At 40.4% G+C, this 24,697-nt stretch overlaps 1 protein-coding gene across 5 annotated transcripts in view; it reads right to left on the reverse strand.

Moving 5' to 3' along the window:
- Dip2c (Dip2 acetate--CoA ligase C) overlaps positions 1–24,697 on the reverse strand; it is a 384,823-nt gene that overhangs the window by 314,343 nt on the left and 45,783 nt on the right.

The raw sequence follows: 24,697 nt of genomic DNA on the forward strand, positions 1-24,697 counted from the left end.
GGAAGCCCTACCATCCTTGTGTGAAGAGCTCAACCTACGGAAGCTAGTGTTTCCCTACAGACTCAAAGATAAGGGAGCCCAGCCAAGGAAACACAGAGCTGCCCTCAGACACCACGCAGTCTGGCTTGTCACTTAGCTCTCTCTAAACAGAGCACCTAAACGCTAACATGCTAACTCTGTCATAGTACGATTCACAGTAGTCCGCATATCACTCGCTATCTATAGGCTGAGAGAGAAGCCAGCAGCCAGCACCAGCAAGCTCTTCATCAGGCATCAGAATCCCTTCACAGCCAAAGGCCTGTGGACCTTTCAGAGGTCAGAGGATCTTCTGCCAAGGCGCCCCACTCTGGCACAGAGCTATCTTTCAGAACTTTGCTTTGTCTAATGCAGGAGGCAGCAGTCACCTGTGACTAAAGGACTATATTTGTAATTTATCTTTTCAAATGCATCGTCATTAAATATTATAATTCAATTTAATGTTCCCCGAAGACTACTGCTGCCATGGACATCACTCTCCTCCTGAACAAGAATGTAAGTTGGTGCCACACGGGAGGAGTTGTCCTCTGACCTCCACACACACATGCTGCTGTGCCACAGGCACACACACCCATACACACAGGATAACTTAAATTTAAAAATGTCTCCCACCTCTGAGTTCTGCAACTAAGTCAACAGAGGAAAGGGACTCTGTTAGCATGAGAAAGCAGTGCAGTGAGAACTAAGTCTCTAAGTCAAACGGACCTCCTGTGTCATCTGCAATGTATGTGGAAACCAGAGGAGACCGGAAGAAGGACATTGGCCCTATCATTTTGAAGCGAGGTATCTCATACACCTGGAGGTAAGTACTCCAGTAATCTGCCTGTTGTTACTTCCCTAGCACCGGGACCTTTAAGTGTAAACTACCACGTATGGCTTTTTATGCGGGTTCTAGGAAACAAATTCAGGTACTTATATACTGAGCACTTTAACAATTAGTTATCACTCCAGCCACCCAGCTCTGCCTTTGACACCTGCTCTAATAACAAACGAGACTTCAGGTGATTTCAGTGTCCTCCGCTTAAGATGAGTAATCCCAATACTTAGTACGAGCATCAGGATCAGAGATGACATCACCAACCATTTAGTACTATTTCTGAACCAAAGACTATTGTTTGTTCTATGCAAGAGAGAAAGGCAATTTGCCTGTTTCCAAACTCACAGAAAAAGGTATGGCTACGCAGTTTCCAGGACACATTTTGTGTTCCTCGATGAAATGTAAAATCTAGGTTCTATTATAAAATTGTATAAGATTCGAGCCCTAGGTCAGCTCTGACAGCAAATATTTAGGTGACAAAACAGCAATCTGTGTACTCCATTGCTTTTCTATTTCAGGAAAAATAGTTCATCCAGATATTAAACAAAAGAAAAACGCTCACATCTAATCAAATACTACCATAGCTATCTTTTCAAACTCAAAAAAATTTAAACTTGCAGACAATCTTTAAGTGTTCAAATGATATTTCCTTAGTAACTAACTGTTCAGTAGCTCTGAAGAGACCATGATCAAGGCAGCTTATAGAAGAAAGCACTTGGGGCAGGGTGGAAAAAAAAAAAGAAGAAAGCACTTAATTGGGGGGTGTGCTTACAGTTTTCATAATCATGGTTAGTCCAGGAACATGGCAGCAGGCAGGCAGGCAGGCAGGCAGGCAGGCAGGCAGGCATGATTCTGGTGTAGTAGCTGGGAGCTTACATCCTGATCCAAAAACTGATGACAGGAAGAACCAGACTAGGCCTGGCCTGGGTTGACATCTCCTCCAACAAGGCCACACCTCCTAATTCTCCCCAGTCCATCAACTGGGAATCAAACAAAGATATGAGCCTATGGGGGCAATCTCATTTAAACCACCACATATTTCTAATGAAGGAACAAGCTATGATGCTGTTTTATGTCTTAAGTCATTTTAGTTTAAGCTTACACCAATAAAGGGCCTTTATATTAACTTCTTTACAATTATAAAATGGAGATAAAGACGCTGTATCTTCAAATGTCAGTTCTCAAGGACATACATCCTACCAGATTTAGATATGCTTCAAAGGTTAACTTCCTTGGGATACTTGAAGAGACAGCTTTAAACAAGGGCTTATCAAGCTTTTCTTACTTGAATTTTAGAATCCTCCAATACAAAGCCACCCACAGGTTCAACTGAAGAATATAGTCACACTTCATGCATACCTCACAGAAAGCCAACTGGAACAGAGCCACAACCAACAGTTCCTTGGCTTTGTTGTTTAAAATCATATGACATTACCCTCCCAATAACAGACACCATAGCTCACCTTGTCACCCAAGGGACCTCCAGGAGATAAAATACTGCTTACACACCCAATATCACAGGGTGTTTTTTTCCCTCAAGTAGGTTGCATTGATTCAATCTAGCCATGTTGCAGGACAAGGAGAAGCTCTAGGTATGAGGAATTTCAGCACTAATCTGTGCTCTCTTTTCTTTCTGCTTTATCCCAGCAGTAACTAACTCTTCTACACCAGCATATCTTGGGTTTCTGTCTCCAAAAACCTCAAATTACTACTCCACTCCCATTACATGCTTTTTTAAAAAACTGTCATTTGTCCTGGATTCTAAAATTTTCAAAACAATATTATCAATTAATTAGATAGCAGTTCATAATTTGAACCTCATGCAAATTTTAAACTTCATTTAGGCTGTGATAATAGCTGCTATTTACATCACAGCCTAACAGATGAAAACTTCCCATTCCTCTGATGTATTTTTGGATGGGACCAATTCCATAAACAAGCCAATACTGAAGCAATGAGTATCTTCAGTCCAATGTAACTAATGCACCTCCTTCCTAATTTTCTCCCCAGTGTAAATTTTCAAATCTATGGTCTTGGGAAAACTGTCCTTAGTGCTTATTTCTCTACCCTCTCCCCAGGTGGACAGTGAGATTCCCTAAACTATTCACAGAGCTATCTCACAGAGCATACAGAAATCGTGGTATGCTGGAACCTAAACCAGAAATCAAATCTAAGGCAAAGAATCTCAGACTCCTCCCTGTCAAAAGTGTCTTGAGTAAATAGGATTTGGACTAACGCTGCAGCACATTATTAAGGGTAGGGCACTGGAGGCTAAGGCAGGGAGTCACTTATATCACCCTGGCAAAAGAGCAAGACCTTATCTCTAAAGTAAAGCAGAGTTGTGTATACAATATACAGTCAGAAGATCAAATGTGAATTCCTTCCCTGGAAGGGGCAGTTCACCACAAGGATAACACACTTCGTGACTTTTTCAAATAATGGAAGTTTATACATAAAAATTTTAATGGGATTTCCCTAAATATTATACTCTTGATGTGATACTTATGGATAGGAAAGTTAGAGATTGTTGTGGTTTCAAAGTCAGATGCCCTCCATAAACTCCTGTGTTTGAATGCTTGGTTGCCAAGTTAGACAAATGGCTGGGAATGTGTGGTAAGACAGACTACTGCGTGCCACCAAAGCAGACGGGGGGCCCTACCTCGTTGCAACAAAGCCTGAGAGGGAAAGATAGATGCAGACTATCTAAGGGACTAAGGAGAGTCCACCTACATTTTCTAATAGAATGTTGAAGACTAAGGGTAGGCAAACTGAGGCAGTGATCGGAGAGTCATCTAGACACAGACCACCCCACCACCACCCCAACTATATAAAAATCACTTTGGTGCTCAAAACTAGAGGTTGACGAGCCAGCAGGAGCCCTATTCCAACCGAACAGCCATCTTTCACTGCGCTGGGTTTGGTGGGGTGGGTGAGTGTTGAAAAAGCTCTGACCCTGGAAGAGAGGCAAGAAATGATCCTCTTTTCTTTCACATCAATCAAAATATGACACTAAGGAAGGAAACAGCCAATGGCTGAAATCTCCATCAAAAGCAATAATTGTAAAAAAATTTTCCTAACTTGATCAACAAATTTGATTTTTAAAAATTTGGCTAACATTCATGAAGCAAAATTCAAAAAAAAGAAGGCAGAGGGAAAAAAATACTTTAAAAGAAATTATACTAGAGCCAGGTATAATGACACAGGTAGGTCTCTGAGTTCAATGCTAACCTGGCTTACATCGTAAGTTCCAGGACAGTAAGCTACTTATTGAGACATTGTCCTTCTACAGGTCCATCGGTCCATGTAAATTTCCTGAAGGGGAATGGCTCAGTGCGGTGCAAACTGAAACAGATGGAGGGAGGAGGAGGGGAGCAGACGGCAAGCTCCAACAGGAGGACAAGAGTCATGGTAGATTTCAAACACAGCTCAGTATCAATTTCAGTGTTTTAAGTTAAAAAAGAATACGTTTTTAAATGCCACTGACAGCACCCAACTAGCTCAGTCTGCGGAGCATGGGACTCTTAAAATGCTGTGATTTATTTTGTGTATATACTGGGGGGATTTTAAAAAAACTACTAAATGAAATATATGCATTCTATAGTGGTATGAATGAAAAATAGAACCCATAAAGGTCATCATCTATTTGACTACCTGGTCCCAACATGGTGGAATTATTTAAGAAGGATCAGGGGAGGTAGCCTTGTTGGAAGAGACAATGAAGAACAGGCTTGAAGATCTCAAAAAACTTAAACCATTCCTAGTATTACCTCTTTGTTTCCTAATTGTGGATCGGGATATGAGCTCTCAGCTGGGCCTGTCACCATGCCTTTGCTCTGTCATCATGGATTCTAACCCTACAAGACCACAAGCCCAGTTAAATGTTTTCTTTTGTAAGTTGCCTTGGTCATGGTGTTTTTTATTGCAGTCAACAGAAAAGTAACTAAAATACCTTCAAAGGCTATTCCATTGTAATATACAAGGAAACCCTAATGTTTCATGCATGCATTGAAAATACTTTATTACCTGTATTTTAGGTATTTAAAGAATTCAGTAGTAAAAATTGTAATTACCTCATTAAATTTGTGGTTCTAAAATGTGCATGATTACACACCTGCAATCCCATCACTTAGGAGATACGGGCAGGAGGACTAGGAGTCCAAGGTTACATTCAGCTTACATAGCAAGTTTCAGACCTGACGGGGCTGTGGAGGCCTGTCTTAAAACAATAATGCTTTTTAGTTTTTTCTGGAACTAGATTATGAAAGAAAACTAAGGCCTGGCTGACATGCAGGTTTGTGAGACAGATGACCAGTGATGAACAAACACTGAAACAGTAAATGATGTAGCTCTGATCCCCATGTGGATCAGCACACACTGCTCAGATTCAGAGCTGCATTCAATTCACAGCATCACGATTATCAACACAGGACTGAAAAGACAGGCTCTGCGCAACATAGAAAATACCCATCAGTGTTCACACCACAGGTGACAATGGATTTCAGCATAATACACTGGAGTCTAAAGCCTTAACTATATAGCACATACACTGACAGCAATGAATATATCATTTTTAAACCAGAATTACTTGTTTGTCAGCTTTTAAGCACCTATTGGACAAATATCAGTGGGGTACAGACTCTGACACCACAGAATAATTCATTATTTGGGGGAACTAAAGATGTTATGGATAATCAGGATAATCAGTAGTAGTCTCAGTAGCACCCTGTTACTTCCTGAGAATAATTCCACATGCACATAGTGGAAAAGCAGCTCTAAAGCCAGGCACAGAACCCAGGACCCAACCTCTCCACTTGCTATTTCCAGTCTACAGCTGCACAGTGGCATAAAAACTTTTGTGGACACTGGTGTGGCTTTTCACTTTTTCCAGAACTTAAAAACCTTCAGGGAGGAAGAGATATCAAATATATTCTCAGTATTCTGCAACTTGGAATAAATAGGTTTATGTCAGGTTTAACCATGACTATGGCAAGTTTTTTTTTCATTGAAATAGAATGAAAAACAGCCACTCAAAACAGTGGCTGCCTCCTGGGCTATATACCTGACATTTCTATGAATAAGTTGCCTCTTCTATTATATTAAAAATTTAAGAACTTAATTTTTTTAGAAAACAAACTCTCTTCCTCAAAACTGCACAGTAACAGAAGTTCTTATGGTGCTTGCCCATGTAACTGTAAGTCATTAGGCAAGTTTGACTTCTACACACTGAGCCTGATATACCTTTTTCTAGTACGTCCATAAGAAGCTACCACAAACTCATTGGCTTAAGCAAGGCACACGGACCTCACACTTCTGGAGTCTGAAACTGTCGCATCTAACAGCAGGGCAAACACAGGGTTGGTTACCTCAGACTCTCCACAAGGAACATGTCTCCTTCCTGCCTCATCCTACTTTGGAAGAGCCCCACAGTCCTTGGTTGAAAATGAGCACCCACCTTCAAAGCCAAGATGAAAAGCCTGCTGAATGTTCACTGGGAATCACCCTGACCTCTTCCGTAGTCACTTAAAATTCAATATGAGGTTCTTTGACCTGCTTCTCCCGCACTACTTGATAAAACCAAAGAGGCAGCGCTCCAGTGCCTGCACCAGCTTCTAGCTTCCAACTCAAGCCTTTGCCCGAAGTTCTCGTGAACTTACATGGTTTTACTTTAACTGGCTTTCACCTGTGCATTGGGACTCAAAGCAACAGCTGTGGGCTTGTACTACGGAGACCCATACAATGACCATAAAAACAAACTCACCTGGCTATGAGTCACTCAGGGAATAACGAAGCATGAGATGCCAGTACATCAAGTGCTGAGGCCAGCCCAGGGACTTACCAATACCTCCTCCAGAAGTGGGCACATGTCTGGCTAGCAAACACCACTCCAGCTGACTCTGAGTGGGTTCAGGCTCCATATCAGCCCGGGAACAATGGGCAAAAACAGCCACTTCAATGTTAGTGGAGTCATCAACACCAGCTGGACAGTCTTTAACATCTACAGTTCTGTGCCTGGCCCTAAGCTGCTTTCCCACTTCTGCTTAGTACTAGTCTAAACAGCCCCTTCCACAGTGCCCAGTAAACCATATATACCTGGGCAACATGGGGTAGCTCCAGTAAAAATACTTTTAACCAAAATTACATTCCACGGGAACACAGCCCAAGAATGGAGTCAAGTGAGGAGAATTCTGAGTGCTTCTTGTGAGAAAATTCCAAGCAACCAAAAGTCAGTTTCTTCAAAAATACAGACTCGCCCTTGGAGAGTGTTTTCTTGTTCTCCCAGGTATAGCAGATAAGCGTGCGCTTACTTCAGATTATTCATTACAAGTGGCTTTGTTTAAATGCCTCTTCCAGAAAACAATTGTGCTACGTGAACCTTCTCCTTGTGATTATATACAGCTTGAATTCATGAGAAGTTTATCCATATGACTTTTCTTAATCCTCAGAGTACATTGGCTATTCCACAAAACTTTATTTTTGGGCTCCATTCTCCCAGGTTCCACTGTCTTTATAGTGCTAAATAACACACCAGACTTCATCATTATCAGGGCCACATGTGGCAAAAGCTTGTTTAGAGGTGTCTACAGGTGATCTGGCTTGGCTAGATATATTTCTAGTGTTGATTTGTATAATACCACACATTTGTGTCTTACTAACTTTTTATGGTTTTCCTCCCATCTGCCTAATGGGAGATTTTTCTCTAGGTACAACTATATGCTATATATAAAATGAATTTATAGCTAATTGGTTCTGATGTTTGGTGCTAAGGAAACCCAAGAGCTTATAAACAAGGAATCTTAAAATTCATGTCACTTAGGTTTAGTATGGGAAGACAGAAAAATGATGGACCAATATAGCCAAGAACAACTACACAGTACATGGGAAGCAGAGGCTAAAAGATAAATAATTCAGGTCTTCCTTGGCTACCCAGGGAGTTTGAGACCAGTCTGGAATACGTAAGACCCAGTCTCAACAAAACAAAATACTCTCCTACAGTCTATTAAAAGGAAAATTTCTCATACTAATTTAGTAAGATATAGTATATCTGTGCAGAGAAAAGCAAAACAAAACCTAGGGTCCTGAAAGGGGCTCAGCAGGTACAGACATATGCTACCAAGTGTAAGAACTTGAGTTCAATCCCCAAAACTCCTACAGTAGAAGGAAAATGACTTCTGAAAGTTGTTCTCTGACTTCCACATGATGTCCCACACACCCCCACACCCCACCCCCAGCAACACCCACCCCTGATGGCCACATACAGTAAGTACATAAATGTAAAACAAAGTTTTGTTTAAAATTAAAAAACAAAAACATTTTAAATGGACAACTTATTAGAACCCAACTAACAACATGATCTGACAGCATTGGATCAGTCTCAATAAACCGAGAGTTGGAAAACATTAGCTAACTATGGCTTCATCAATCAACATTGAAGTGATTACAGCCTAAGGAGTTCTCTACTCAGCCAAAGCTGCTTCTGTATTAGGCTGCAATTGGCTAGCTCAGTTGGGCCACACGCACATACCCAGGCCAAATCCAGTCTCCCACAAATTGTATCTAACAAATCAACAAACAAAAGGTTTTGGGTTCGTTTGTTTTTTCCTTCCCAAATACCATCCTCTGGTGGTTTTATATGACAATCTCTTGGCTTTCCTTTTTAATCCATCTCAGCTCTGTACATTCACCAGCCTTCTTTGCCACACTTTAAAATACATGACTTTAAGGTTTCCATTAGTAATACCTTCCTGAGACATCTGCCAGAGTTGGTAAAGCAGCTGGTATTGACTCTGGCTCTGGGAATCTGTTCAGACCAAGTGTGCAGATTCCTGAGGGGTCTCTTCATTTCCGCTCTCCCCCTCCATTTCTCTCAAAGGAAAGAAAGATAGAAAAGTGTTTCCCTCAGTCTGTAAAAGCTACATGCTGCAATCACTGGCCTAGCAAAAACTCTGACCCTGAGAGCTATTTGACTAAATACCCAGCATGAACTAGTGTTTATCTGTGGAATGCCTTTCACCATGAGTGAAGACACAAGATAGCATTCACATATTAAATCCTCAGTGAGCAGTCTCTTATTTGGGGTAAGAATGCTAAGCTTAGTTTAGCTCATTTACTTAACATCTATTAAGAACTGACTAGTAAAGATCTCAAGAATCTTCCAAGTTCACTCTTCTAATTCCATAATGTCCATTTCTAAAAGCACTAAAGGTCACTACCCAACTTCAGCCCAATGAGTATAATGGTGATGTTCACTTCATCCCAATCCTAAACGTCAACTCGTAAGCATCACTGATTTTGGAACATCCAAATGGACTGAGAAGGCGCTGACAAGGTGTGGGATGCATTAACTCTTCAACAGCTGAACAAAGCACGGACGTGAGGAGTGAACCGACTAAAGAGGTGTTAGCATCAGAGGAGAATAACAGATAGAACTGGCTCATCTCTATTCTCGTCACAATGGGAATAACTGCAGAGGCATTAATAAAGGAGAGAAGAATAAGAAGTTTGCCGTGGGAACAAAGAAACACGCACGTTTCATCTCCACCTACCAGCTTATGTCTATTGTGAGCACATGTGCCCAGGGCGGGGGTATGTCAAAATCAGAATGGTTTATGGCTGAGATGATGTGGTAAGGCAGAGGGGGAGAAGCTTGTGGCAATCACAAAAGGAGAAAATCAGAAACAAGGTGCATAAGGGAAACATCGTATCCTACGTTCAGTCTACCAAAATAAGCTCTAACAGTGTGAAACTTAAAGAAAAGTGGTGGGCCTTTTCCACAGCAAATTTATTTCCAATTCACAGATCATGTAATCATTGAAAATACTTCTGAGTTTTCATTTGTTTACTTAAAAGATGATATTTAAATAAAAAAATAAAGGGGAAAGTAACTAGAAGAATAATTGTGTTCAAGTCCCTGTTTCATTGCTTGACTTAGATTTGTGCACGTGCTAGAACTTTTGGATGAGGAAGGGAAAGTGAAGTTGTCTATGAGCCATCTTGCCTCCAGCAGGCTAGGCAGGAAAGGACACCTTGGCATCTGACCACCCCCAAAAAGGGGCAATGCTGCTTGAGCTGAAAGAACAAGGCATAATGTACCTGGGTTATCTGCAAATTATCAAACAAGCAAAGAAATAAAATGACCAGTACCTGAATTCTAGACTCCTTAATGAAAACTGCCTAAGGAATTCTCATTTGAAACTTTGTTTTCATCTACCTCAGCCAGACGAGGAGGGAACCCAACAGTAGGACAATTAGACTAAACACAAGAGCACACCTACTTCCTCCACAGGAGCTCACCATCTCAGCGGTTGCTATAGCTAGAACTCCAATTTGAGTTAAGGAACCAAAGTCCGAATCAACTTAGATGCCTTCAGGAAGAAATGTGTGAACAAGTGGGTAAAGAAGCTCACGTGAAGGCATGATCCGCTGGGAAGCTGAATTTTGGTGCCCTTAAGACATTTTAAATGCAAAATATTTTAAAACCTTTGCCAAACATGTTTGAAATCCAGTGTATGTTTTGTTACCTGTGTTGAATGGAAGAGACCACTCCATAAAGGGTATAGTCCTCATATTCCTGATTGGCACCTGATGAGCAAACAGCCTATAGATGACACATTACTATTTCACCATTAAACCTTTAAAATAAGTGCATTAGGTTATGTAAATTCAAACCCCAGTACAGTAACTACTATACAGAAATTAATTAAACCTTAGGCCAAGAATAATTAAATCAAGTAATTGAATCAGGACCAAAATCTTAGACCAACCAATACAGCAATGGTTCTTAAACTTTAGCCCGTATGAGAACCATTCAGAAAGCTTGTTCCAACAGGTCCCAGAAGAATGGGAATGATGGCACATACCTGTAATCTCAGCACTTGGGAAGCCTAGGCAGGAACATTGAGAGTCAGAGGCCAGCCCTGGCACCATTACCTCAAGGAACATATGTCAAGGTTTAGCACAGCTCATTTCCCACTGTTCTAAACTCTCATAACTCTGTTCAGATTGTACCTTTTGCAAGACCCATTTTCAACATCAGGAGTTTCTTCTTCCTTGTCTAGAGTATATTGCTACCAAGACTCAGAAATCTATACATGATAAAGCCATAAAAAGTGGCTTCTCACATGCACGTTTTTTAACATATGCAATGATTCATTTCTATTATCAACCTGGACAGTTTAAGAAACAGATGGGGATCGGGCTGGAGAGATGGCTCAGTGGTTAAGAGCACTGACTGCTCTTCCAGAGGTCCTGAGTTCAAATCCCAGCAACCACATGGTGGCTCACAACCATCTGTCATAGGATCTGATGCCCTCTTCTGGTGTGTCTGAAGACAGCTACAGTGTACTTACATATAATAAATAAATTTAAAAAAAATTTTTAAAAAAAGAAACAGATGGGGATCGTAAGGTGCATCATTGAGTATGTCTTTGAGGGCATTGCCAGAGAGAAGTAGGTAGTTTTGAGGTAAAAATGCCTAGTGTTGGCAGCACTGTGCAATGGGCTGTAGTCCTTGAACAAATAAAAGGGGGAAAGGAGGAGGCAAACTGAGCACTAGAACTCATCTCTCTGCTGCCTGAGTGTTGATGTGATGGGAGCAGCTGCCTCACAATGCTCACCTCAGCCAGAGCAACTCAAAAGTCAACCTCTCCACACTGATGCATTGGACCGTCAATCTGCAAGCCAACTCCGAGCCTTCCTTCTTGCTTTACCATGTATTTGATCAATAGCAATGAAAAAAATAACTAATAGCACATGGACTTTTTCATTTATGTATTACTGACGGAAAAAAGCAAACAATACAGAACATAACCAAAATACAATAACTTATGTTTAAAATATGGATTTGGTGGGGAAATGAGTTAAGTGGATGGATGGGTGCTATGGGGGTATATAACTTTTAACTGGTTTTAAAATGTCTTCAGAAATATGTTCCCTTAAAGCTTCATACAGATGCTGACTTTATTGCTTATGCTCATTCTCATTGACCCCAGAGTGAGTATTTGGCAATGGGGAAGCACATTCAGTGTCTGAATCCCAAAAGCCTCGGTTTGCCTTTATATCTACAAGATGGAGACAACAGCTGCCCTCTGCACACTAAGCGTCTTGGAGAAAACAGTGAAATCATCGGTTCTTTTGCAGACTCTGAAACACCAGTACAGCACAAGGCTGGGGAGATGCTGATTTGGATTTGGAAACCCAGCTTTTTATTTATTTTTGATTTTTGTTTGTTTTTCAATTTACTGCCTATCAAAGTCCAAAAGCACAGGAGCGTGCACATTAAAGCTTGATATGATTGAGTTTTTATAATGTATGATACTTGAGTGACTTGGAATTCCCTACGACTAAAGTAGACATTCCATTCCATTCCTGCCAGCAAGAATCTGAGGAAGGCATGCCAACCCGTCTCCACAGCCTGAACACCCAAGCTGCCAGCAGTGCCATAAAGGCAGGCAGGCATTCGGAATCCCTGTCTTTATAGCACCTGCTTATAAATATCTTAAGCATACAAGTACATAGCGAAGTGACTTACCAATTGAAAAAGGATTTACTAACTATATGCTGGGCACAGCTGAAGAAAAAGGGCTAGAATATTAACCCCCAGCAAGTGTCTGTCTGGTAGGCACTAGTGAGAAAAACCACACACTACTGAGGTAGATACACACTCTACTGCTATGATAACCCAGAAGAAGAAAAAATCACACAAGAGCAGGAAGCTCTTGCTTCCTCAGGCAAACAAAGCTCTAAGCATACTAAGGACTCCTGAAAAGTACCTGGGCTCTGGAGACCTGGGAAGCACTCTCATCCTCTAGTCCCTTGAGGGACTATACCATCTGAAAGAAGAAATTTCTTAAAAAGATCTGGAGGAAGATTAACATAGCTGCATTTTTGCTACATACTGATATCAAAATAAAAATGTCAACTCGAATTACAGACATTTCTTCAGTGAGTCTCTCTGTTTACACTTAAAGTTACCAAACAGCCTGAACTTACTGTAACCAGCAGACAACAACCCCTTATTACCCATCCTCCAGCCTGCCTCATGAACTGGTGGATGAGGGCTCTGGGCAGCAAGTCTCCCATGACAGTAACTAAGAGCTAACACCGCTAGCTTTCCTGCAGTAAAGAACAGAATCTCGTAAAAAGGCAGGCATCCTAGAGAGGTGCAGCTGATCACAATAGACTTCTGAATCCAGGACTGTTCGGGGATCTGTCATGGTGAGCATTGCTCTAGCAACAGGCTCATGATAGATGTTCCACTGTGACAGGTGACTAAAGTGCTGGACTTAGCTTTGTGGAACTTATCCTAAAACTTCAGCTGCCAGTATCGTACAGGATAGTCTAACTCTAACTACCAAATATCAGTAACACGGCTTCCTAATGCCAGGAAAGGGAAGGTTTGTGTGAGCATAAACTGGAAAAGGCTTAGAAACAGAGCATAGCAAACGTTACTTTTCACTGCCAGGTGTGGTAGTGTATGCCTGGTGAGACAGCAGGATCAACCAAAGCCTGGGCAAGCCTAGGCTACCAAATGAGTAAGATTTGGAATCAAAACAAAACAAACAAACAAACCTACTGGGATAGCAAAGCCTTGTCCAGAATGCCATTTTACTCTTGCTGCCCAGGTTACAAGCTCGGAATGTCCCCACAACAAATTAAAAACAAGACAAACAAACAAACAAACAAACAAAAACCTACTACTAATGAGAAACAACTGACTAAAATACAAACAAAAATAAACAAATAAATAAATAACTAAACCTGAAAACGGATAAAATTGGTCTTAATATGATAATAAATCTAAAAGAATTACATACTGAAGTATATCCTAGCAAGGTAACAGAATGAAACTATGAAGGTAAATCATACAGTTCTTTGAGGAACTTTGAGAAAAGGCTGCCAGGATTTTATTTCCCAAATCACAGTTCAAACAGCTTCTTCTGCTGGTGGAAAACAAAAGTGATGTACCAGAAGAAATATACAATAAATCACTTGAATCCTCCTCCTCTTTAAAAACCTTTGTCTGTTAACACAAGTCTTTCAACCAGCTACTTAGGAAATGTATTGAGTTGCAAATTCAAGGCCTGTGAGACCCTGTGTCAAAATAAAAGTTAAGAAGGAGCTGAGAAAATATCTCAGTGGTAAAGGGCTTGTTCTACATGCATAAAGCCCTAAGTTTAACCGCTAGGATCACAGAAAAAGAAAGAAAGAAAAGATAAAATTTAAAGCCGAGCATGATAGCACATCCCTATAAACTCAGTAAGCTAAGACAAAGAAACTGCTATGAACCTGAGACCACTCTGGGTACATGACAGGTTCCAAAACAGCCTGGGCGATTCACTGTCTCAGATACATTTAAAAACAACTCAGGAGGCAAGGTTAGCACAATTCAAGACTAGCTTGGTCTGCATAGTGAGTCCCAGGATAGCCATGGCTACCTAGCAAGACTGGTGGCTGGTAGGACATAAAGAAATGAAGTAAAACAAACAAAACACCAACAACAATAAAAACAAAATACTGATCCACGGGATGTTCCATTTTTCCATTAAACTTAACCCATGGTCATGTTAAAATAAATATTAATAACTGATAGCATTCGATCAGTGCTGAGGATGCACTGGGCATTGTCTTAAGGGCTCTACATTGTACTCAGTCTGTGACCGAGATACAGCTGTGATCCCACTTTACAGATGAGAATGGATACAAAGAGATGTCAAGGCGCTCAAGCCCCGACATCCCAGGTCTATAAGAATGAAAACCAACAGTACAAAACCTCATGCTGAAGATGCTCCCCTCCCTGTCCCCTCAGAGCCATATCTACATAGCTGGAAGAACAAGGCTTTCCCCTGAGCTTCAAGGATGAAGCTCACATTCACAAAGTGGAAAACAGGTTGTCTTTTCCATAAAAGCCACAATGCACAAGCCGCAACCAATCTTAAGATTGGTCTCTTTGCTGAGCACTGCCTGAAATTTACCGAAATGTGAGTCACGGTGGCAGTTGGTGAGTGAAAACTGGAAGTGTCCTAAAGTAGAACAGGAAAGGGTTATGTGAAAAGAAGCCACTCAGCTAAGACACATGACACCTTGAGACAAGCCGACCACCCCACATCCTTAAACTTTGTTCGATGGTCTAATTCAATCTAGCTGGATTTGAATGAAATTCAATCTTTAGTAGTAATACTATCTTAAGTCCCTTCCCCCAATAATTGCATAACTGCAGCTGATGTCAGACCCTCAGAAGAGAGGTCCTGCCCCACTGAGTGATGACTGGAGCTGATGCTGAGTCCCTGAACTGCCTGGGAAGACAGCTCTTTATCCCTTGGTACAGCCCTCAGGGGATGTGCTGAAGCTGAAGATAGTTTGCTTTCTCCATCATAAAAGAACAAATAGAAGAAAACTATCTCCACATTTACTTCTAGCTCTTATGGTCTGTACAGAAAAATCAAAGATGTTCACATACTGGACTCCATCATTAATCCAAGAACCAGACTACCTGAGCTAATGAAGGTACACATCTATTACCTTTCAGAATACCAATGATTGTTCTGCTTAAATAATAACAAATAATTGTTAGTATATAAAATAGTCTCTATAGAACTGTATGGTTTTTCTTTCAGATTAAGTTTTAAAAACTATTCCATATATTTTTAAGTTGTAATTATATCCCTACTTAATGTTAAGTATTTTGAGTAATTAGAAGATTAATTATAAAAACTGTGGTAATTACAAAAAGTAAAATAATAACATAAAATGTCATCATGAGTAATTAATTGACATCTTTGATTTGTTTCAGATCAGGGAAGCTACAGTAACAGGTTCTAAGCTCCCTTGTTACTCTTGATTATGAGAACAACTTATTAAATAAATCAAATATGTGGTGGCCCAAAGCAGGAGTTCATAATATCCATTTAACCTGCCTTAAAAGTACAAATGAACATTTTCTTTTAGGTGCTTATTTACATAAACACCCCAAAACTAAGACATGACCTTTCACATGCTTCATGCACAGATGGCAAGGACAGCATTACCCAGGGTACTGGTTCCTGCTGGTCTGCATTTGAGAGTCATCTTGTTACAGTGAGGGCCTCTAGGATGAGGTAAGCAGGGCAGTGGGGAACACAGTGCTGGCAGAAGAGGGCTTCTTGCCACAAGGAACTTGGTAAATATTGCCAGAAGGTCAAACAAAAAGTAAGGCCTATAGCCACAGAATCCAGGCCAGAGGTCCTGGGCCCCACCCACATGCCAGCTGTTCTCAAGCACCTCAGGAAACCAACTCTGCACAGGCAGTCACAGGGCCCAGAAACACAGGGGACTCAGCTCTGGGCCTGTGGAGTTGTTGAGAATAGAGTCAGTGCTGTGGGGTGATGCTGCAGAAAGAAATCAGTCTTCTGAGCCAGCTTCCCTCCAGCTGCTGACTGCTTCTTCTCACAGGGAAGTTTTACTCAAGCTGCCCTCAGCTTCTCTCATTGCAGTGTCCTTCCTAAATCCTGAGAAGGACTCCCAAACCAATGTCAATTCTGTTCTACTGACTCAAATAATTCAAATAATTTACAAAATTGATTTACATGATTTTAAATAATAAATTAAAATTTAAAAATTCAAATAATTCATGTTATTAAAACTATTTTCGCTGGGCATGGCAGTTTATGCCTGAGGGTCCGCACTTGGGAGACTAAGGTTGAGCTACAAAGTGATTTGCAGGACAGCCTGGACTAAAAAGTGAAACCATGTCTCAATAACACAATAACAACGAATTGTTTTCATTATTAACCTAAGTAAACTAACATAATTTTAACTGTTAGTTCTCAAACTTGTGCCTCAGTTGGCGTCACTATGAACATATCAATGCAGACTCTGTCGGCTGGTCTCCCTCAGCCCACACCTGTCATGGAGAAGACATCCTGCTTGGTACACCCTACCAGGTACCCTGAACTCCCCAGTATAGAGACTGAGCTGGGTTTTCCTCCCTCCAGCTTTTCTAATTTCTATATAACCCAGTCATTTTAGCTACTGGTCTCTTGGCCTCTTGGCCTCTTAGTCACCACTCTTGGTTCTCACTCTCTTGGCCTCTTGGCTTCCCCCCTCCGCTATCCTCTCTACTCACCTAGCCTGATTCTGTTTGCCAGTCCTGTTCACTCTTCACTCTTCCAGATGTCCCTGCCTCTGCCTGTGCTCTCCCTTACATTTATAATAAAACCTCAAACCCTTAGAAGCAGTCATGTCCTTTTATTTCTTTTTTTATTCACTAATAACGTATTCAAGACAACTAAAATAATAAGCATCACTTGGTTTAGAAAGTAAGATGTCATCTACAAAAATATATTCTGGAATCTTTTATTTCTCAAGCTGTTATCAGTGTCTTGGGGTGGGGTGGGGAGCTATACAGTTCTGTAGTGATCTTCACTATAATTAGATCTGCAGATGATTAGTTCTTCTGCAGGGAGCTCACTGTAGTAACCCTTGTGATCACATCTGATATGCGGCTAACTGTGAACACCGGTACTGCTTAAACGTGTCCCTTCAAGATAAGCGATGTCTAGAGAGTAGCACAGGTTAGTGTTTGGCACTTGTAGGCGTCAAAGCTCCTAACACATCAGCAAACCACTAGAGGAAATAGAAGCATTTTTTAACTATTTTTATTTAGATTGAGACAAATCTTTACCAAATGTTCATTCAGTATGAACTTCCCCTTCTTTACCCAATCCTTTCAAAAATAACTGGATTTTTTTTTTAAAGGAAGAACAATGTCTGTGGTTGGACTCTACAAATGTATTTCTATTGTCTGTAGAGTATATGGCTCAGTACTTTGTTGTCTTCATATTCAAAAATATAATATTCTGTGAAGATTTTAATATTTTATACCAATCAATTCATAAAATGCAAGGTATCATCTTATACATAAGTATTGTATTTAGAATATAATGTTATAATTAGAATAACCAATTGGAAATTTAGAAACTATGAAGTATGACCAAACTTCATATGAAGTGTGACCCTCACATGGAGGATGAGTTTAGGAACTGAAAGACTCTGTATTTGGGGAGAGGATAAGGACTGAATCTGAACATGAAAGCATAATTATTAGAGAGTAGTGATACTCACAAAAATTATGACTCTGCAAAGCAATACTCTCCACTGTCAGAAAAAGCAGAAGTGCAAGTAGGTACTGGAGCACACCCATGCCATTCTACCCTTCAGGAGATGCAGACTGAGGCTGAAACTGCTGCAAGATCCACGCCAGCCTAGATTGTAGGGAGAGCTTGAAGCTAGGGGGAGACCATATCTCAAAAAATAAACAAAAGTAAAGTCAGGAAGGGTCATAGGGTCATAAAGTAGTCAGCACTGCCTTCACTATAACAACTACCTTCATTATAACTACCTTCACTATAACTAACTACCTTCACTATAACTACCTTCACTGTAACTACCTTCACTGTAACTACCTTCACTGTAACTACCTTCACTGTAACTACCTTCACTGTAACTACCTTCACTGTAACTACCTTCACTGTAACTACCTTCACTGTAACTACCTTCACTGTAACTAACTACCTTCACTGTAACTACCTTCACTGTAACTACCTTCACTGTAACTACCTTCACTGTAACTACCTTCACTGTAACTACCTTCACTGTAACTACCTTCACTGTAACTACCTTCACTGTAACTACCTTCACTGTAACTACCTTCACTGTAACTACCTTCACTGTAACTACCTTCACTGTAACTACCTTCACTATAACTTGCAGCTGAGCACAGTAAAGTTACATAAAGGAGGGCAGATTAAGATGAAGTGAGTCCTTCTTCTAATCCCAGCAGGACACAAGACAGTCAGTGCTGCATTAGAAGCCATTTGGGCACATGACACGAATACTAATTCAGATTCTGAGTGATCCTTATATAATATTCAGTGACCTGCCTCTCCCTGGGCCACTCTACCTGACTAGCACTCCACCTCTACAGATGAATTCAAACTTCAGCAGGGACATGACTAAAGGGTACAGGTGAGAAATCCTATTTCAATGGAGAGCTACTTTATAAATTACGTCATCTCTGAGAAACACTTAACAAAATCATGTTAAGCTAGAAACATCTTGGCTTTCCATGGTATTTCCACTCTTTGGTACTTGCTTCAAAGTTCCAGCACATCAATTACTTTGTTGTTCTTTGTACCTCCTTAAAAATAAAACCTGAATCACTCTCTGTGCTAACGGGTCTAACCAGAGGGAGGAAGAAAAAAGAAAAAAGAAATATTCCCCAAAAGTACAGCGACCTTTCTTTCTCTGCTAGTCTACACAGGGGCATATACTCAGCATCAGAGCCCTTATGAGTGGCTGACTGGTTAAACCCTGTTTTCTCTCATTGTTGAGCTGCATTACTGAGATCCATGCCACCAGTGGCAGGTTAGGTCTTAGGTGAACTTTTCCAAAGCTCTCTCAGAAACCAGAGAGACTGTTTACTACACACAGCTTGGTAAGAGGAAGCAACAGGGAAGGAAACTGGCATGTGGCCCATCACTGACCATTTCATCTTTCACACGGTGCCTTTGAAGGGATGTGTACTTATCTATTAAAGGCATTTAACTAATTGCTCCTAAGACAGGCACCTGTGAAATAGGACAAGTCACTGGACAGATGCTGTTACTTATTTCCTTATTACCCATTTCCACCAGCCTGTTGCTCCAAAATTACTAAAAACAAATAAATAAACAATAAATAAATATCATCCAGCCAGTTTAAAAATTAAACAAAGGTGCATGTATCTTGATACTGCTGATGGATGAAAAATAATATCTGAAAAATGGCAGTTTGAATCTTAAGCACAAACTTGTGTACAGAGGGCTTCTTAATTTCTTCTGTGCATTGGGATCCCACGAGGAGCTTTCAAACTGCCTACCTGAACCAAGTATTACACGTGACCCAAACTGATCCCAAGGGCTATGACTCACAGGCCTGACTTGTGTTTAGCAACCTGCTGATGACCCATCTCTGTTCTTTCCCTGACCCCGAGTAAAGGGAAACTCTGGTCTTCCCCAACAACATGAAACCTTTTATTAACAATACGATCTGTAGCAGCCAACAGAGATAACAAATCAATTCTAAAGAAAAGCCCGCTGCTGAAGAACCGCCTAAGTAGGCACCATTAGGTGGCATCCCCACGGCTGCAAGGGACATAGAAGGACAGGAAATGACCGTGGGGCTTTCTAGCACCTGTAGATGGAAGGGCCTGACTAACCCAGCTCTGATGAACCATTGGAATGTAGGAAGAGGAACAAGCAAGAAGTTATCTCTAGCACAGAGGAGCGGTCACAGTAAACTAGATCTGGCATAGATAACCATCGAGTCTGACTAACAAACCTTTAATAATGACTGCCTGTAAAAGCAACAGTCATAAAACCTAACTCAAGCAGTGCTTATCATGAAATCTTACAAGGTGTTTCTCCAACCAATCATTTCTACCATTTTTAAGGCAAGTCAAACTGGGTATTTTGGGATATCATCTAAGCTCTTGACTATATATAGAATAACTTTATCTTACAAATAGGCCACATGGCAAACCTAAGAGAAAGAAATCCCAGAGTGAGTGTCATGCATGCTTCAGTTGTCCAGTCTGTCACAGTTCATCTTATCGACTTGACTGGATTTGGAATCACCTAGAAACATATTTCTAGGTGTATCTTAGGATGTTTCTAAAGAGGTTTAAGAAAGGAGGACCCACCCAAATATGGATGACACCATCCTATGGACTAGGGTCTCAGACTGAAGAGAAAGCAAAAAGGAGGACAGAAGGAGTTGAATACCAGCGTTCATCTCTCTGCTTCCCAACTGCAGGCACAATGGGACCAACCACATCAGGCCCTCCCTGCTGTGATTCTCCTGCCATGATGGGCTATTCTTTCAAACCATGAGTGAAAATACATTTTCTTCCTTTAGTTAGACTCTGCCAGTGTTTGTCATGGTCATGACAGAGCAACAAACTTTGTCTTAATCCACAAAAGTACAGTTTAAGATTAACTTCATTTTTAATTTCAAAATTTACCTTTATTCTCCCCATTTTATTATACAAATTTCCAAACACATTAAGATGCTGAGAATAACTAAATGAATGCTCAGATCTTCTCTACTCAGGCTAACATCTGCTTAACTCTCTCTGTCCCTCTTCTGTCCAGATATGTATGAGTGTGGAAAGAAGAAAGGAGAGCCTTGGGTAAAGTGGGCCTGGGCAGCAGCTGAGTGCTGAGTCTGAGAAAATGTTTCTAATAGAAACAAAAACAGAATTGCTGTGGAAAAGCATCTTCCTTAACCACCTTTAAGCTAAGTTCTAAATGCATGCTTATTCCAGCTCTGGATGACAGGAACTCTTTAAAAATATATATGAACAGTGACTAGGCAACCAAGATGGCAAGCTCTCAATACATGTTTGATGAATACATGAATTTTTAAGAGTATGAAAAGAACATGTTCCATTTAAGGACATTGTATTTGATTTGACATCCCCACTAAACCACTGTTTCTTTACATTGGCAGCAGGCAAAGCTTGCTTCAGGTAAATAATTCTAATGGGAAACCAAAACGCTTTTACAAAAAATAAAATTATACTACTAATTAAGCCACACATGACAATTTCAACTAAATATTTAAGTTCCCAAATCAAAAAGGCAAGCCACTAACATGATTAAATAGCCTTAAACTTGACAACATTTGGTTCTGAGGAATAAGAAAAGGGATGGTACAGGTCAGGCTCCTCCCTCTCCTTAGACTCCATTTTGGTGATAAATTTTACATAGTGGAATTTCTGTTTCTGGTTTACAGACATGTGAGTGTTTCTAGCATTTGTTTTCTTCATGAATAATGTGAGAAAGATAGAGATCTCCAAGGTTAGCATTTAAAATTCCAGATGCACCTTGACCAGTAGAAAGGAGTGCACCAATACATTCCTCCATACCCTGCCGGTTCCAATTCCATTCCTGAGCTGTGTAGAAAAATGACCTTGATAGAGACCTACAGTCACCAGACGCTCACATTGGGAAAACCTCTAGTCCTTGCCTCCCTTCTCAAAATGTCTCCAAAAGATAAACTATGAAACTCACTCTTATTCTGAACTTTCTGCCCTGAGCTGATTTAACTTGTTTAGGCAATCACCTGCTTCCATAATACAGGTCCCATGATCCTAAAAATACATCTGCCTATCTAACTTGCGTTATAAAATAAATAAGTCCTCTAACACAGCTAAAGCTATAAAGATTTGAAATGCTTGTTTCCCAGTTTAGAAAGCCCAGCCCACAGGCTTCAGTCTCTGCTATAGAAGCTGCTCTGGTAAACCATAAGACACAAAACAAAGCCGGTGGAGGGAGGATCACAGATAACCAGACAATACTGAGTGCTCGGCACGGTAATCACCAAAGAAACCAAGAAACAACTGCCATTTTCCTGAGCTGATTTTTTTAAGTACTAATTAAGTATATATTAAGATATATGTATTCCCAGCATATAATTGACACAGTGGGATCAGTTGGTACAACAAAGACGTTAACCCTTATCTCAAGATGAATAGCATAGGAAGAGTTTTGATAAAAAGCCAGTATAAAAGTTTTGGACAGATTTAAACCTCCTGCATCAGAAAACCCAAATAGGGGGCATATGACTTTGTTAATGAAAACTAACATTTCCGCTACATAAACAGTTCATAGAACATTACAAGTCTGGTATCTCTTTGAAATGCATAGATTAAACCAAGACCCTGATCAACTTAGACAATTAAACCAAGTCACCACAAACCATCAGCATTATTATACTTCATCTTGGGCATCAGAGAGAAAAACTTAAAACATTACCCATTGGGATAATTAACAGTCAGTTGCCAAATGTGTCTAGAAAAGTCTTCCTCTGTCTGACTTGTATGGCTTAAGTGTTTCTTTTACTCCTGTTAACCCTGGGCATTCCCAGGGTGCCCTGCAACTCCTTCAGCCACTCCCCATGCTCCTGGCTGTGTGTATTTCCTCCACAAGGCCACAAACAGGTGCTAGCCTCCACTAGGGCACAGCAGCTGCCTACACATTCCAACAGCTGGCAGAGCACCCAGAAAGCAGGAAGAAAGGAGGCTAATAAGCTACATGAATATACCCTAAGGCCTTCTATCAAGGTTATGGAGAGTTTTGGTGTCCCTCCAATGCTTTGACTAAGAAGCAAGAACAATAACTACAAGTATCCAAGCGTTAAAAACTGAAGTTTAGCAAAAAGAATATAGCCTGGTTTTTACAGGAACTAGCTGTTCTCTGTGGAGGACAACACTCCAGAGATAACTGGGCCACCAGCACTGGGAGAGGACACCCTAAAGCACAACTCCTCCTGGAAAGACTATGAAACAATCTCTCCATACACTGAAAAAAACAAGTTCACAGTGGAAGCCAGCATTCTTCAGGCCTCAAGAAAAAGGAACAGTACAGGAGAATAGGACATGTATAGTCCCAGGACTCCATGTACCACAGCAAAATCCTAGATCCCAAGAGGGAGATTATGCCCATCCAACATGTTAACTGAGCTTAAAAATATAGGGCAGATGAATACACATTTATGAATATGTTAATCCCAATGGAACTGGCTTACTGTGAAATATTTCCTTTAGCACCCTAAGCCTTGTTAAAGATGGGCTTCTGCCATTCTTCCTCTCCAAAAAGAAAGGAGAGAGAGAGAGAGAGAGAGAGAGAGAGAGAGAGAGAGAGAAGAAAGAAAAAAAATAAATAAAAGGAGAGGCCCAAGATCATACACAACAAATTACTTACTGCTAATAGCTCAAAAAGAGTTCATTAGAACTCTTCAAAGGTCCAAGGTCACACCACAGTCTTCTAGGTTATAACTGGGAAATCACATGACTTCAACAGTTCTATGTAACTTCAGAGAATTCACCTTTAAGGGCAATTTGCAGAGTAAGCCACTAGTGTTCTTTTTTTATAGTCTAGGAGTAAACTAGGCTACTCTGTGACCATGGCCAAGACAGAAGTAACCTTTTTCTACACTTCAGACACCATCCAGTACACAACAAAGCAAGGAAAGAGTCTAATGAGGCACACAGGGAATTTGGATTACAAAATGAATGCAGAGAAACTCGTGTGGCATTGCTTCTGAGTCTGGATCGCTCCTTATCACTCCTTATTGTCACTGTATTTCTGTGTCTTTGCTCATTATTTAATATTAGTTACCTTGAAGATGGCATTACCTCCCACCAGATCACCTCAGAAAGATAACCTCAATAACAACCCTTTCCTCTTGCGCAGGGCCTACTTGGGTCTGCATCAGGTCCTCTGCATATGTATTCTAGCTGTTAGCTTGGTGTTTTTATGGGACCCCTGAATGAGATCAACTGTTTTTTCTTTCAGTCAATATGGATAAAGCAATTTCAACAGCTAACTTGATTTCCTATTAGCCAATCAAAACTACTGCTAGCTATCCTCACTGCCTATATTACTGTTAGAATATATGATATGGGAGTGGGGGGATCATGTGTTGAAATAGATAAATGGTTTCATCCCCTCCATCACAAAAGAAAAGCAAGAAAGTTAGGATTGGTCTAATAATTTTATTTATTTTTTGATAAAATTCATCTATATCTTAGGGACAGAAAGATTAATTACATTAACACTTTTCTACAGATATTTCTTTAATTCACTTAAAGATAATAAAATATACAGATAATCAATTCAATAGGGTGTATTAGATAGTATTCAATGTTTTTGTACATTTCTGCAAGCTGGACAGAACAATATTTTGTAAAAATATACTACTAATGAAAAAACTTAATTTTTTTCATTTTTTACCTTTTATTGAACATAAATTCTTTTCTCATACAAT

This window comes from Rattus norvegicus, chromosome 17 (genome assembly GCF_021556685.1).
Source record: "Rattus norvegicus strain SHRSP/BbbUtx chromosome 17, alternate assembly SHRSP_T2T, whole genome shotgun sequence".
Lineage (NCBI taxonomy): Eukaryota > Metazoa > Chordata > Mammalia > Rodentia > Muridae > Rattus > Rattus norvegicus.